General features: G+C 35.4%; 1 long non-coding RNA gene across 1 annotated transcript; it reads right to left on the reverse strand.

Annotated features, from left to right (window-relative positions):
* Positions 1-13249: 13249 nt before the first annotated feature.
* On the reverse strand, positions 13250-16003 carry LOC121423099. Its single transcript, XR_005971233.1, has 2 exons — positions 15621-16003; positions 13250-13587 (listed from the first exon to the last, which is right to left on the reverse strand). It is a non-coding gene; the product is annotated as an uncharacterized LOC121423099 (long non-coding RNA).
* Between the last annotated feature and the right edge of the window lie 273 nt (positions 16004-16276).

The raw sequence follows: 16276 nt of genomic DNA on the forward strand, positions 1-16276 counted from the left end.
TTCATTGAGTTATTAAGAATACCATTCCCACACAGAATAACAAAAAAGCAGTCCCTTTGTAAGGCGAACAAACTACATGCATTCTTATAATCCAACATCCATAAAGCCAAGCAAAATCAGTCTTTTCATTTTCAAGGTAAATTATTTTATTCATCCGTTCACGTTGACATGGTCGATGTATTTCCATCAAAGAGAGCAGTGGCGTAACTACGGGGGGCACGTGCCCCCCCCCCCCCCATCGGCTGACCCCCAAAAAAAGGGGAGGAGAAAAAGAGGGAGAAAGGAAAAGAAACGTAGTGGCAAAGGAGACATTATTGTTCATTATAATGTTATATTATAACTTAATTATGTTATGTTACATTACATAAGAACCTTTTTTTCATAATTTTATGAAACAAATTTGCTCAGAGCCTATGTCTTCATTGTTCCTGGTGCATTGGGGTGTGCCCCCCCATGCCGTGACCCACGGTACGCCAGTGAAAGAGAGGGTACTAATAGAGATATACCAGATCTAATTATATATTGGATCTTATCTGCTGTTTTTTCAACATTCGCATTCAAATTAGATTTTAAAAGTTTAATAAATCTTCGTCTGTCTAGTATGAATAAAAGCTATTGATGTAGGTCTATAATTGCCTCCTTATTCAGCTGACAAGGCAATATTTCCAACAGATAGATTTACCTCACACGACGAGAAAATGTTTTCCAATTATTCAGTTTTTGTCTAATAAAAATTGCTTTTAAACCACCACCACCCTCATTCATTAGTGTAAAAAGCTGCGAAAAAATTTTCAGCTCGCGCTCGCATCATTTGGCTAGTAGACTACGTATGGTCTTTGTGAATTCCTACAAACAAGCCTTAAAATGTTAATCATGATTACAAGTGCTTTATGCGCATGTTTAGATGTAATTCAAAAAAAATTAGCGAGCGCTTATTGGCACTCGCATTAGATGACTATGGGAGATGTGTATACTTAATGGATTCCTAAAATATAGTCCTTAAAATCTTCCTGTATGGGGGTCAATATTTACAAAAATATCAGCTCGCGCTTCGCGCTCGCATTTTTTAGCGAGACAGGTATGTATCATGATTACAAAAGATTGATTATAATGTCTCCTTTCCGGTCTGAATATAAAAAATTTTAAGCTCGCGCCATCATTTGACCAGTGAGATACACATCCGTTCAATGGCACTGTTCTTAAAATGTCTCTATTAGGTCAGTATACCAGGCAACTGGGCGCGCTTCGCGCGCTCACTAAGTGACTCAAAATGTTTGCTGGTGCCCCCCCCATGCCGTGACTCACGGTACGCCACTGAAAGAGAGGTTACTAATAGAGATATACCAGATCTAATCATACATTGGATCTTATCTGCTGTTTTTTAAACATTCGCATTCAAATTAGATTTAAAAAGTTTATAAAATCTTCGTCTGTCTAGTATGAATAAAAGTTATTGATGTAGGTCTATAATTGCCTCCTTATTCAGCTGACAAGGCAATATTTCCAACAGATAGAATTTACCTCACACACGACGAGAAAATGTTTTCCAATTATTCAGTTTTTGTCTAATAAAAATTGCTTTTAAACCACCACCACCCTCATTCATTAGTGTAAAAAGCTGCGACTCCCAAATGTCCATATTATACATACACATTGATTAATGTGTGTTTTTTTTTCTTCACTATCTCTTTCGAATTTGTAAGAAATTAGGTGCACCGTGCACATTATGGTGGCTGTAATAGGCCTACTCTAGTTGACATCCAAGCTACTTGATCTTATGTTGCTTAATATATAGAGAGAACAGATGTTGCAAATGTTGGGGGACTTCTTATACAGAACATTATCAGAAAAGATTTGCACTTTAAAAAAGTCCTACAACGTGGGATAATTTGTTCACATATAGGCCTATATTAATAGGCTTATGTCCTTTCACACCTAAACTAAATACTCTTTTATTTTGCACTATGATTGATATTTCAAAATTTGTACTAGTTCATCTAATCTAAATGCTGTATTTATTTTTACTACTCTAATTGATTTTACGAAACTTTCATGAAAATGTGTCGCTTGCAAAAATATCTATTTACTTGAATCAATTATCAGCAGGATGATACGTTTGGGTGAGCATTGCCAACTTTTGTAAAGCTTGCAGAATTTGTTTTGCCGCAAAATGCTGATTTTTCATGCTGTTTCAAGGAAGGTGATAAAAAAATTAACTTCTCAAACTTCTTTGCATTTTGGTATAAAAACTGAAATGCATGAATTGCAACATTTTCCAAACACTTTTGCCACTGAAATGCACATTTTAACCATCCATATAAACATTACAGGTTGTGAGGTTAATTCTTCCTGTTTTTGGGCACCTCCAATATTTTGTTGTTTTCCCCCTGTAAATCAGAGGGAGACTATAGGTGCCGCCTTTTTTGCCGATGTTAATTGAGTTTTCTAATCTTATTCATAAAGATAATGATTATTTATTTTCATCAGCTGAATTAATTGATCTTAGCATAATCATGCTTTAATAAGATTCTGCTATAAATGTGGCGACAAAACAAAGCAAAAAAAAGGTTCGAAAAACAAATAAATACCTAAGGAATTCATAAAACAATGAAATACATAAGAAATAAATTTTCTAACCAGGATTTTTTCATTTTTAATAGGTAGCAATGGTATAAATAAATTAACTCCAAAAATTAGCATTCTAGGAGCTTTTATCGTGAATTAGAGCAAGAAGTATAATTTAGGCATATATTAGCATAATACATATGCATTGCATTGAAATTTAGAACAAGCTACGTTCTTGAAAAAGACAAAACACAAAGCTAAACAATTACGTGAGGCTTTACATATCCAATTATTTCAGAAAATTAGTGTCGAGTGGAGGTGCTACATACCTCAATATCTTTATTCACCACTATGGAGTCCCCCAACAATCCATGTCCCTGGCCATTGGCAAAGCTTAAGACAACTAATGTTACAGATAAGCAAAGGAGAAATGTTCGATGCATCGTTAGATTTGGTTTCCGGAGACACCCAGCAAAACAATCACGAGAACGAACTGAATAAGTATGGCCTTCTAGAATTCGTGTTTTACCCAATTTATAGTGGTGTATCGCATATTTATTTACTTTGGATCCAATTTTCTGTCTCAATTTGACAGATTTAAACAAAAGATGTAGCGCGCATTCAATAAATGAGTTCCCAATTGCATTTTGCGCATTACCAGTCAAAGGGCAAGTCCATCCCAACAAAAAGTTTATTCGAATAAAAAGAGAAATATCGAAAAAGCAAAAGACTGAAAATTTCGTCTAAATCGATGTAAAAAAAAGAAAGCTATGACTTCACACAACAGTTACATTCACATCTGGTCTGTATGCAATTGAGGGGACTGATGACATCACCCACTCACCATTTTTTTTTTTTTTTTTACTTTATTATATGAAATATTCCCATTTTCTCCCTGTTGTCATATGAAACAAAAATTGTATTCCTCCCTGAACGTGTTTTATTACCATTGTTTAAACATTTTATAGTTCAGTCAAGTTGGTACTCATTGTCATATCTGTAAGAATTTAAATGATGTATAATACAAAAGCAATAAAAAACACAAGAATAGTGAGTGATAGACATCATCGACTGACTCATTTGCATGTCACTGAGTTGTGCATATAACTGTTTTGTGAAAAATACTTGAAACTTCAAAATACCATGACTTTTTTACATCCGATTTTGATGAAATTTTCAGCGTTAACCTGGTTTGCCTTTTCTCTATTAATTCAAATCAACATTTTTCTGCGGTGGACTTGACCTGTAAAGTCATTCTCGATAAATCGTGAATATGGTGAAGGCGGTTTTCGAAGTTACTAACAGAAACCAATATCCTAGTCGAAGAAAATGTGCAGTACAAGAAATAAATCTGCAATGACCTTCGGGAGCAGATCCCCCCCCCCATAAAAAAAGAGAGAGAGAATGTGTAAGTGTGTGTGTGTGATGGTTAGAGAAAAAAAAATGAGAGGGAAAAAATGGAAGGGAAAATAGAATTTTTCCGATATTGTTCAAAATCTTTCAACTCTTTGATTTGTCATGTCTGATTTCCCTTTTTCCTATAAAAAGAAAAGAAAAATGATAAGCACCGTTTTTTCCTACGGCTGCGGTAGCGGTGACTGCGGGAGTAGTCAACATTAAGATCTTAACCAATTATTTTTTTAAACATCATCATGACTTAAAATTGTAATTTTTTTAAATGAAACTTGGTAAGAAGAATAATAATCGAATATCATTTATCGATTTGCAATAACCTTAGGTCAAATTATCAAGGTCAAACTTATTCTGGGCCAATGAACTTTGACCATGTTGCGGTGCCAACACTGACACATTAATTAAGGTAAAGTATTTTCTAAATGTCCTCATAAAACTTTTAAAATATAGGGCCCTAACTATTGCATCAAAGTTTGACATAATGGTGATAAAGGGTCATTAATGATCTGGCAGGAGTTGTTAGTCACATGGTCATAGTGAAAGGTCAGTTAGGGTCATTGAACTTTGACAAAGTTTCACTATCAATACAGGGGCGGTGGAACGAATTTGCTTTTTTTTGGGGGGGGGGGAGGGGAACCAAGAAAAGGGCACTTGTTTGTCAAAATGGGCATTATGATGCAAAGTGGTATTTACCCCATGAGATTATCATCTGTGTGAAGAAGTTGTGTGGGTTTTTTTAAGTAATTAAGTTGAACAAAGCCCTTTTGAAGCGATAACTGGTTGATAAAATATATATTTAGGCTTTATTTTTCCGCGAGCGAGCGGTTTGGAAACAATTTCAAATCTGAAGCTGTGAAACTCGCCTCGCCTTTTTGTCAATTATTGCGCAAATTGCCATGTATTAATGATACCTGAACATGAAATATTTCGAGCAGTTTTTGTTATCATGAAAAAGATATGTATCTAACTAATGCATTGACGCGAGCGCGAAGCGCGAGCTGAAACTTTTAATTTACTGACCAGAAAAGGAAGCTGGTAAGGACTGCATTTATTGACTGATGGAATTTGTGATATTCCAACCTGAAAACTGGATTTTTCTTTTTTGTAACCAAAAACAGAATGATTACCTTACTTTTTCAATGGTTGATGCGAGCGAGTCATTTTCTTATTTTCTAAACTGAAATGTATTATATTGTTTCACTTCAAAAACGGTATTTTATTTTGAAAAAAGCGCAAATATTATTTCAAAAAAGGGCACTTTCCATTTTGAAAAAAAGGCATTTTCTGCACTGGGTGCACGAGCACCCTCTCGCTGAGGCAGAGGAGTTCCGACACTGGCAAGCAAAATAAATTTTGTACGCCTTCTTCTGCTTTCAACAGCTGATTTTCCAAACTTTACACTGTGAAAAAATTGGGCAATATTTTACCCAATATTTTGCCCAACGTTGGGCCGATAGTCAACCCTACCAACTACTGGGCAATATTTTACCCAACGTTGTTGGGGCATTAATGTGCCCAACTGTTGGGTAATATTTTGAACTACATTTTGGGGGACATTAATTTGCCCAACTTTTTAATAAAGTTATTAACCCAACATCTGGGCAAGGCCTTTAATAATCACCAAGAAAAATGGCATAATTTTACTAAGTTGTTGAGTTATTATGATCCCTCCCTGCAATCAATAATACTATTTGTTGGCATTTTTCATTTGCTTTACACAACAAATGGTCATTACTTGACTGGGGTTTTGATGTGAATTATCCAATAGATGGGCAAATAAAACAAGCATTTTGTTTCTCATGCATGATGGTTTGATATTTACGTTCTGTCAATGATTTATTGGAAAAGGTGCACGAAAATGCATCCAATGCTGTTTGTAAATAGCAAGAGGAAAATTACTACAATGTATATTTTATAATAAAAGAACATAAATCCTCTGTGAGATATATTGTTTGTTTGCTTAAGAAATCATGTATTACTATCATAATTACTAATTACTATCATTTGTTATTATTTTGTAAGAAATTGATTACATATTTGTGAATTTCTTAAATCAATAGCCTCCTCCCCCAAAATAAAGGATGACAAAAATATTATTCTCATGACTATTTCTGTAAAACTGTCTTGAATGCTGTAAAGCACAATTCAATCAATTTACAAGTGATAGTTCAAGTATGGATTAACAAGCACACATTCACACAGTAAACCACACAGTAACAAATGTCCAATCAATGCACTTTAGATCAGTATTTCTTTGGTTTTTTTTTATATAACTGAAACTCAGAAAGTTGCAAAAGTTACAACTACAAACATAATAACCAACTGCATGCATAGAAAGTGTGCATAACTTTGCAGAAGTGGAATATAATTAAACAGTGTCTTTCAATGTTATTACGATAATGTAATATAAAAAAGCTACAAAAATCACTGAGTGATGCCATATTTGAATATGTTCTTGAAAGTGAACAAAATGAATCAAGTTTATCATGCAACTGTCTCTAACCAAAATCTCTGACAGGTATATATATGTACTTCCCTTTCTCTGTTTTTTTTTTATATAACTGGTTTTTTTTTTATTCAACTGAAACTCAGAAAGTTACAAAAGTTACAACTAGAAAGTGAAAAACATAATAACCAACTGCATGCATAGAAAGTGTGCATCACTTTGCAGAAGTGGAATATAATAAAACAGTGTCTTTCAAAGTTATTACAATAATGCAATATAAAAAAGCTACAAAAATCACTGAGTGATGCCATACTTGAATATGTTCTTGAAAGTGAACAAAATGAATCAAGTTTATCATGCAACTGTCTCTAACCAAAATCTCTGACAGGTATATATATGTAGGGAAAGTTCACCCTGACATTAAGTTGGTTTTAATAAAAGCAGTAAAATTAGATAAGAATATCAGTGAAGGTTTGATGAAAATCCATTAAAGGATAAAGTTATGAATTTTAAAAAATTTTATATTGTGACGTCACTTGCGAGCTGCTCTCCCATATGCTGTGTAGTGTAAATTCCATAAATTTCCATTTTTCAAAGTTCTTCATGAAGGAATAGATATTTTTCATAGAGGCGTGTGTAAAAACATGTGTCTAATAATACATCAAATGCACAGGTAAAATAATTTACATTCCTTTAAGAAAATGGATATTTATGGAATTTACAGTACACAGCATATGGGAGAGCAGCTCGCAAGTGACGTCAGAATATCAAAACTTTAAAAATTCATAACTTAAATATCTTTTGATTTTCGTCAAACCTTCACCGATATGTTATTTAAATTTTACTGCTTTTATTAAAACGAACTTAATGTCAGGGTGGACTTCCCTTTATGAAGTAGTAAAGTTAGTTCTTTAAATTATTTTCAGTTTCTGGAATATGGAGTGCAGTTTTGTCCAAATCATTGTTTTGTGAAACAGCTTTGAGAGCTGACAATGGCGATCGGCTGTTGAGATAACTACTGTGTAAAGGCAACAAATGCCCGGAAAGAGCGCATTGCTGTTGTTTTTGCGAAAGTTGCCTCCTCCCTTTTGATTGAAAACGACTTTCTCAAAGAAAGTCCAGGTCCCTTTCAGCATGTTCTGGTACTGGCAGTCAAGGACATAGCGCGCCTTGTAGCAGGTGTAAACTGCTTTGATCAGCGAAAATGATGACTACTGTGTGTAGGCAACAAATGCCCGGAAAGAGCGCATCGCTGGTGTTTCGCGAAAGTTGCTTCCTCCCTTTTGGTTGAAAACGACTTTCTCAAAGAAAGTCCAGGTCCCTTTCAGCGTGTTCTGGTACTGGCAGTCAAAGACGTAGTGCGCCTTGTAGCAGGTGTCAACTGCTTCGATCAGCGACTGTACAGGTACTGCCCTCTTCTCTATTATTACAAAGACTTGTTGAGGTCTGAGTATGCTCTCGGTGAAGAGTTCCAAGATGAAGGGCTGTGGCCGCTGTGTCTCATCAATGCTCTGAAGGAAGCCTTCTATGTGAACGCTTTCCTGTTAAAACAACAGAACCGTAAACAATATTAAACATGACAATTTGCACAACACACAATGTCAATGAATCAACCACACTCTGTAAATGAAACTACACTCGTAACCATGATTCAAGTCAGGGGAATTTCTCCTGCTACTGGTGAATGTATCCCAGAGGAATAAATCTGTCACAAATATTCTAAATTCAGTATTAAAATGCACATGTGGGAACACTCACTTCGTGTACCTGGTCCGTGTCGATCCGGAGACCTTATCCGAAAGTGCTTTGCATGCACAATAACGCTGCATACAAGTGCAAGTGCATATCTCAAGTGAGTGAAGCAAAAACAAAACAGCGTCAGATATATGTCATGTATGTAGGCCTATTCTGACAAGTTCCTTACAAATTATGCTTAACGTAAAGTCCAAAATAGAAAAATAAAAAAAACGTTTAAGCAACTCACCTATGAAAGATTCAGCGAGGCTCCCCAGCCCCCAGTCATCTAGAAGCTCCTCCATATCTTATCGACCGTGTGTAGCATGCTGCAAGCGCAACTCGTGATCGTAAAGTTTCGCAACATTTACCACTCAGCAGGGCAATTACTAGCCCAACAATTGGACATCTGTATTTTGGCAGCGGCAGAGTAAAAATTTGCCTAAGTATTGGGCACATAATGCCCAACAAAACAATAACCAACGTATATATTACCCAACAAAAAAATGACCAACGTAAATTTACTCTTTTTTTTCACAGTGTAGTTCCACCTCCCCAAGATGAGCACTCCCCTATACCACTTTAGTGCTATCTCCCCATGCTCAAACCAGCCGACGCTCTTGCTAATGCTACTCCTTACCTCAATGTCTTTAGTCAGTGCAAGCCGTCCTGCTCCGCCACCATCGCCGGTCCTACCGCGTGGACCACCTTGGCCATTGACGTAGCTTAGAAGAAGTAACGTTACGAATAAGCACAGGGGAAATGTTCGATGCATTTTTAGATTTGGTTTCGGGAGACACCCAGCAAAACAATCAAGAGGACGAACAGTCAGGTAAAGTACTGTATACTATATGGCCTTCGAGGGTTCAAGTTTTACCACCTATCGTTTATCGCATACTTTGGATAAACATTTCTGGCTCAAATTTGATTCAACAAAAGATAGGCAAATACGCCAAATGAATTGCATTTTGCGTTTGAGCGCTGCAGTATCGGTAATTCGCGATAAAACCAGTGGCGCAACCAGGATTTTCAACTGGGGGGGGGGGGGGGGGGCAAGCGGGGGCAAAGGCAGACAACATTTACTCGCTTCACAAAATCCAGTGCGAGCTAGATATTTTAGTGTAGGCCATACTGACTTAAAAGGGACCTTTCAAGGACTGTTGTAAATTGTGAAGATATCTGAAATCTTTTGATACCCTGAGATAATAACTGGGCGTTCTAAGCACTTTTTGTAACCATGCACAGGATGTGTAGCTGACTAAACAATTGATGCGAGCGCGAAGCGCGAGCTGATTTTCAGCTTTTTGTAATATGAACAAGCAGGATGCGTATCTCGCTAAAACAAATGAAGAATAGCATCACTTGAATATTTTGCCTATTGGCCTGAACTCTGGATTTTGAAGCCCCATGTTATCCTATTGAATATATCATTTATTAATCTCACTCAATTAACGTTGGCCACAGAGAGGGTGGAATTTTAAATTTCCTACAATGACTTGAAAAATTGTCCACGTTCAAATCATTCACCTACCATTATTTCATTCTCCTTTCTTACCCTTTCTCATTTACTTCTTCCTCTCCTTCCCCTTTAGGCCTAGAGGAGACTGGGAACAATTGTAACAAGGGACAAATGTAACAAAGGCTCCCACTGCGAGTCAAAGCTACTAGGGTAAGTTTTTTTTTTTACAGAGCATGCGCATTTCATCCCTCTACATGCGAGTGTGCGCAAATATAACGGTTCGTGGATTTTTCTGCAGCAAAATATCTGTTTTTGAGTAGGAATATATCGCATTACATAATATTTTTCTTCTGGGCAAATATGTAAATGAGCTATAGTGATAATTTTATATGTTTAGAAAGTATGTTCTTCGGCCTGCATTTGAGGCTAACATTTCAACGACGAATATACCCACGATAAGATCTTTTCAAATGTGACCAACCTCTTCGGAGCAGATGTGAAACCATGTTACGATTGCACATGACACTTTCGGAACTGTTAAAACTAAGGCTCAGAAAAGAGAAAATTTGCATAACTTGAAACGTATCTGTTAATCGTTTATTTAGTTTAAAAGGAAAAGGCTACCATATACAATGCGTATAAAAAAACGGGACAGATTTGAAAAGTCGATAAAATTTTTGTTTCGAATCATGATCTCTATATTTTGGTGTCAATAGGTGCTCTGAGGCCTTATCCTTCAAATGCCATTAAAATAATTAAGTGCCGTTCATGTTTGAGCGAACGCGAAATGTTTTTGTCTGGGGTTAAAAAGGGGGCTTGCGCCAAAATGGCATAAAATGATAAATATGATCATGGTCGGACTTCTTGCTTAAGAACGGACTTCCTCTTAACCTTTTAATTGTCTTTGCCATAATTTTCGAATAAACTCTACTTAATTGCTTGAATTGTCTGTTGTTGTTCCTTTTTAATATGTTCTGTTTTAGCTTTGAATATTCCTCCTCTAGGCAAGAACAAGTTTTTTTAAACCGTAGTATCGGAGAGCGTTTTTTTTTCTTAAAAATCCTTTTATTATGTGCTTCAAAGGTTATGGTGCCTTTGAACAGTGGCATACTGATGGATGAGGGCTCGGTGTGCTCTCCCCCCCAAAAAAATAAATAAATAAATAAAATAAAATATAAAAATCATGACCAAGAAACAAAAAGTCTCATTTATGGCAAAAATAATGAAAAGATTAAGAGGAAGTCTGCTGATTAGCCAAAAATCTAATCATCAAATTTCTCATTTCGGCCATTTTGGCGCAAGCTTCTTTTTGAACCCTCGACAAAAACGTCCCGTGTTCGCTCAAGCATGAGCAGAATTTATTTTTTTAATGGCATTTTAAAGATAAGATCTCAGAGCATCTATTAACATCAAAATATAGATAAAATGATTTGAAACAAATTATTTATAGACTTTTCAAAACTGTCCCTTTTTTGATATGCACTGTACATGTATAAGTTTAGAAATACATAAATTTGAACATATATCTGTCATTTTTTTATTATGCAATAAGGTTTGCGAATCATTTGTTTAATTGTAATCAGAACCTTCAGTGGTATTGTGTTTTTCATGTTTTTAATAATCTATTCCACTTTCCTAAAAAAAATGTTAAGAAAACGAAAGTAATTTAGGTTCTTCTAATATCAAAATTGTATATCAGAGTACAGGCTAATTTGAAATAAAAGCACAGAACGGAGTAGGCTCATCGATAAATTGAAACATGAACACGTTTTGTCAATCATAATGCTTTATTTACAAAGAAAATTGTAACCATGTTTTGTTATTCACATGGCTAATGTTGTTTAAAATAAATTGTTAAAAGTAATGCATCACGTCAAGTGTATAAGTGATAAAAAAACAAAATGTCATGCATTTGTAACACCTGACCTCTTTGTTTTCAAATGAAAATAGCTTCTAAATTATTTTTTAACTTAATCCAAATCTATTCATGTGTCAAGTCAAGATATGCATCTTTCATTTTATTTATAGGCTTAAGCAGGTATTTAGCTAAAGGTGATAATTCAAATTTAGTAAATTTTGTTACAATTACCCCCGGTCTCCCCTAATACTTTTTTATTGCGTCACCGACAAGGGGGTGGGGTAAAGTGTATAGGATTCGCCAATGAAAACAACAGCATGATTTCACCCCTGTTTTATTGATGTCTCCTTCATATCTTATTTTTCATACAATTATAAAACAAATTTCCATTGAGGGACAAGTAAAAAGTATTAGTAATACTTCAATTTTATTACAAATATTAATTCAAATTATTATCCGTATCATTCATTTTCATAACAATATTTTTGTGTGACAGCCTGTTATTGTGGGATAAAGAACATTTGTATTTGGTCAATGGGTCGGCAACTAGCATTTGGTTAAAGTATTCAGAAATGGTTCATTGAGTTATTAAGAATACCATTCCCACACAGAATAACAAAAAAAGGAAGGTCCCTTTGTAAGGCAAACAAACTACATGCATTCTTATAATCCAACATCCATAAAGCCAAGCAAAATCAGTCTTTTCATTTTCAAGGTAAATTATTTTATTCATTAGTTCACGTTGACATGGTCGATGTATTTCCATAAAAGAGAGCAGTGGCGTAAATACGGGGGGGGGGCATGGGGGCATTTGGTTAGTAGACTACGTATGGTCTTTGTGAATTCCTACAAACAAGCCTTAAAATGTTAATCATGATTACAAGTGCTTTATGCGCATGTTTAGATGTAATTCAAAAAAAATTAGCGAGCGCTTATTGGCACTCGCATTAGATGACTATGGGAGATGTGTATACTTAATGGATTCCTAAAATATAGTCCTTAAAATCTTCCTGTATGGGGGTCAATATTTACAAAAATATCAGCTCGCGCTTCGCGCTCGCATTTTTTAGCGAGACAGGTATGTATCATGATTACAAAAGATTGATTATAATGTCTCCTTTCCGGTCTGAATATAAAAAATTTTAAGCTCGCGCCATCATTTGACCAGTGAGATACACATCCGTTCAGTGGCACTGTTCTTAAAATGTCTCTATTAGGTCAGTATACCAGGCAACTGGGCGCGCTTCGCGCGCTCACTAAGTGACTCAAAATGTTTGCTGGTGCCCCCCTCATGCCGTGACTCACGGTACGCCACTGAAAGAGAGGTTACTAATAGAGATATACCAGATCTAATTATATATTGGATCTTATCTGCTGTTTTTTCAACATTCGCATTCAAATTAGATTTAAAAAGTTTAATAAATCTTCGTCTGTCTAGTATGAATAAAAGTTATTGATGTAGGTCTATAATTGCCTCCTTATTCAGCTGACAAGGCAATATTTCCAACAGATAGAATTTACCTTACACACGACGAGAAAATGTTTTCCAATTATTCAGTTTTTATCTAATAAAAATTGCTTTTAAAACACCCCCCTCATTCATTAGTGTAAAAAGCTGTGACTCCCAAATGTCCATATTTTACATACACATTGATTAATGTGTGTTTTTTTTCTTCACTATCTCTTTCGAAGGACAAATCAGAAATGAAATTAAATGTTCACTAAACCAATCAAGATATTTACTTTTTGTCTCGATTGATATTCATTTCCTTCATTGTGATATACATATTGAACACCTTAAGATATTGATATCTTTATTTTTCTTTTTTTTTACATTATAGCCTCCATTCTTACTCTACATAGAAATTATCATGGGCATCGTAAATGTCTTTCTATCATCTGCTCAGCTGTTATTGTTTTGGTCAAAATGAACAATCCTAATAGCATGATGGTTCCGGAAGAGCCAAGGTAGAAATCGCGATTTCCATGTCTGCTCTACAGGGCGACAGGTTGTCGTACTCTTCTGAAATCTGGGCGTCTGCTCAAAAAGTCGTCAATGGATCTTTTCATCTTTCTGATGAGCGGGGATGCCCTCATTTCTTCCACAGTTTGCTGTTAGTAAAAAAAAACATGACATGGGCCATCATCACCATGGTCATGATCATCATTATCATCATTAACACCATCATCATCATCTTTATCCTCGTCATCATCATCATCATCCCCATCACCACTATCTTTATCATCATCCTGATGATGATGATGATCATCATCATCATGATCATCATCACCACCACCACCATCACCATCATAATAGTAATAATAATAATACATTGTATTTATATAGCGCTTAATACGTGATGTTTCTAAGCGCTTTACAAAACAATTAAGTAACATACATCAATAACATTGGACAGTTAACATACAAGAAAGGAAATGTAGTGTAAAGTGTAAAGTATTTTCATATGACAAATTACAAATTAGCTAAGAAAAAAAAAAAAAAAAAAAATTATCGTCTTTATCCTCCTCGTCGTTGTCATTGTAGTGTCTGTATTTCTATATTTAAGTTTGGAACATGATTACTTAAAAAAATTATCCAATATGGTTTAGTCGTGTAGTAATGGATGGTATCTCTATAATCCAACCATATCCCCCCCCCCCCCGTTGCTGTTATGAATCAGTTACACACTATTAGGTGGCAGCAACAATGCATTAGAGGAAGTGCATTTTATACTTTCAAGATACCAGAATCATCATCACTACCATCAAGATCATCATTATTATCATCATCAAAATCACCCTAGTTGTTATTGTCATAATTGTTGTTTGTTAGTATTATCATTATGATTTTTTATTGTTATTATTATTGTTTTAGCTCGATGATTGTTCCTCATAACATCGTTCGACGACAGAACTATGCTATAATTTTACCGATCGAGAGACTAAAATGTGAAAGTCTACTTCAATGTATACGAAGTCAGGAAAGGTCACTATTTAAACATCCTTATCCCCTATTCAATTCAATTCAATTTTATTTATTTCACTTCCATCAAACAAAAACAAGTTGTATACCATATATAAACATAAGTATTTGTATCCGTTGCAGAGAAACAAAAATAATAATACACATGTTGTGAAAAAACACACAATTTGGGCAACACATTGGAGGTTTTAACTAAGTATACTATTTTTCAATAGAAATTAAATTAAGATGGAAATGGAGGGACCCACTAAAAAGCAATGCTTGTACAATGTGGGCCCCTCAAAAAAAGATAACACAACCAATAACAAAGTACAAATACAGATATATGTAACCAAATGAGAAAAAAATAAATAAATGATAAATAATACTCACAAAATAAATACGAAGTTATCAAAAAAATATAATTTGTATAGGACAAAACAACCCGTTTGTATAGGACAAAACAATCCCCTATAAAAGTATAGAATTTTTAAATTGCCACATATCCTATTTTTATGTCAACATGGCGAGATATATTATCTCACCAAGTCGAAAAATATAAACGGTTATATACCTATGTCGTCCTGGCAGGCTACGGATCTGGACACGTCTTGGAAAATAAAAATGGCGTTCCATAACCCCACCCTTTGGGAGTATAAAATGTGACATTTCATTTTTAGAATTATCAACTCAATGGATATTGCAATTGGACATTAAAATATTATTATCAGTGGTTATATCAATACTAGCTATTATAACTGTTGACATTGCTTATTATATCGTTGCTGCTGTGTTCTTCTTATATTATCATCATCATCATCATCAGTAGTATAGTGAGCAGCAGGAGCAGCAGCAGCAGCAAGAGCAGTAGTTGTAGTACTAAGAGGAGTAGTAGTAGTAGTAGTAGTAGTAGTAGTAGTAGTAGTTGGCACTACTAAACATCTCTATCATTATTGGGTATACACGTATGAGGCCATTGCTCCCACCCCCCTCCCCCCTTGTGTGTTTAAAGTAAAGAAAGAAAATATCATTTTCAACAAGCGAGATGTCTAGATGATATATCTCTACATTGATTATTGAGTTTTTAAATAACGGCGAAAAGTTTACAGCCATCTTACCCCCCCCCCCCTTCCCCCGGCATGACAATTTCCCTCTACGCAGCTCTGGAATGGATTTACCCTACCTGATCATACAATCTTGCCCCCGTATGTCGATCATCTAGGCTGTAGCCAGAGCCGAAGAGAAGCAATATGATGAATAAACTCAGGACCACTACTCGATGCATCGTAAGCTTATTTCCAGAAAATGCATATATGATAAATATGGTTCAAGTTTAAAAGACAGTTCAGTCAGGACAGGAACGAAATATGATACTAAATCAAAAGAACACTCCCTTTACCTTCAATACAGCCTTCACCAAGGCAAGCTATTTTTCGAGGTTGAATTTGTTTTTGTTGTTGTGCGAGAAATATTTTTTTTATCATGAGATTTTACAAAGAGAGTGTAAACCACGCAGCGTAGCTTGGCACCGTAGCACTATGGGGTTGTTCCCAATACATGCAAGTCATATTCAATATAAATATATTCACCAACCTGACTGTTACGGTTCCCGGATCATGCATGCATGGCATCTCACATTGCCTATCATGGGCATCACTCGGAACCTATTTTCTCTTTTATAGTTATATATATATACCGGTATACTTTTTCGGGGGGGGGGGGCATGTCGCCTTTATGCTCATTATTGAAAGTTATTCATAATTATACTGAAATAACCCTCACACACTCCCCCCCCCCCTTGTCTCCCTCTCTCCTTTCTGCGCAAGGTTCTGTGTGAAT

This window comes from Lytechinus variegatus, chromosome 10 (genome assembly GCF_018143015.1).
Source record: "Lytechinus variegatus isolate NC3 chromosome 10, Lvar_3.0, whole genome shotgun sequence".
NCBI lineage: Eukaryota > Metazoa > Echinodermata > Echinoidea > Temnopleuroida > Toxopneustidae > Lytechinus > Lytechinus variegatus.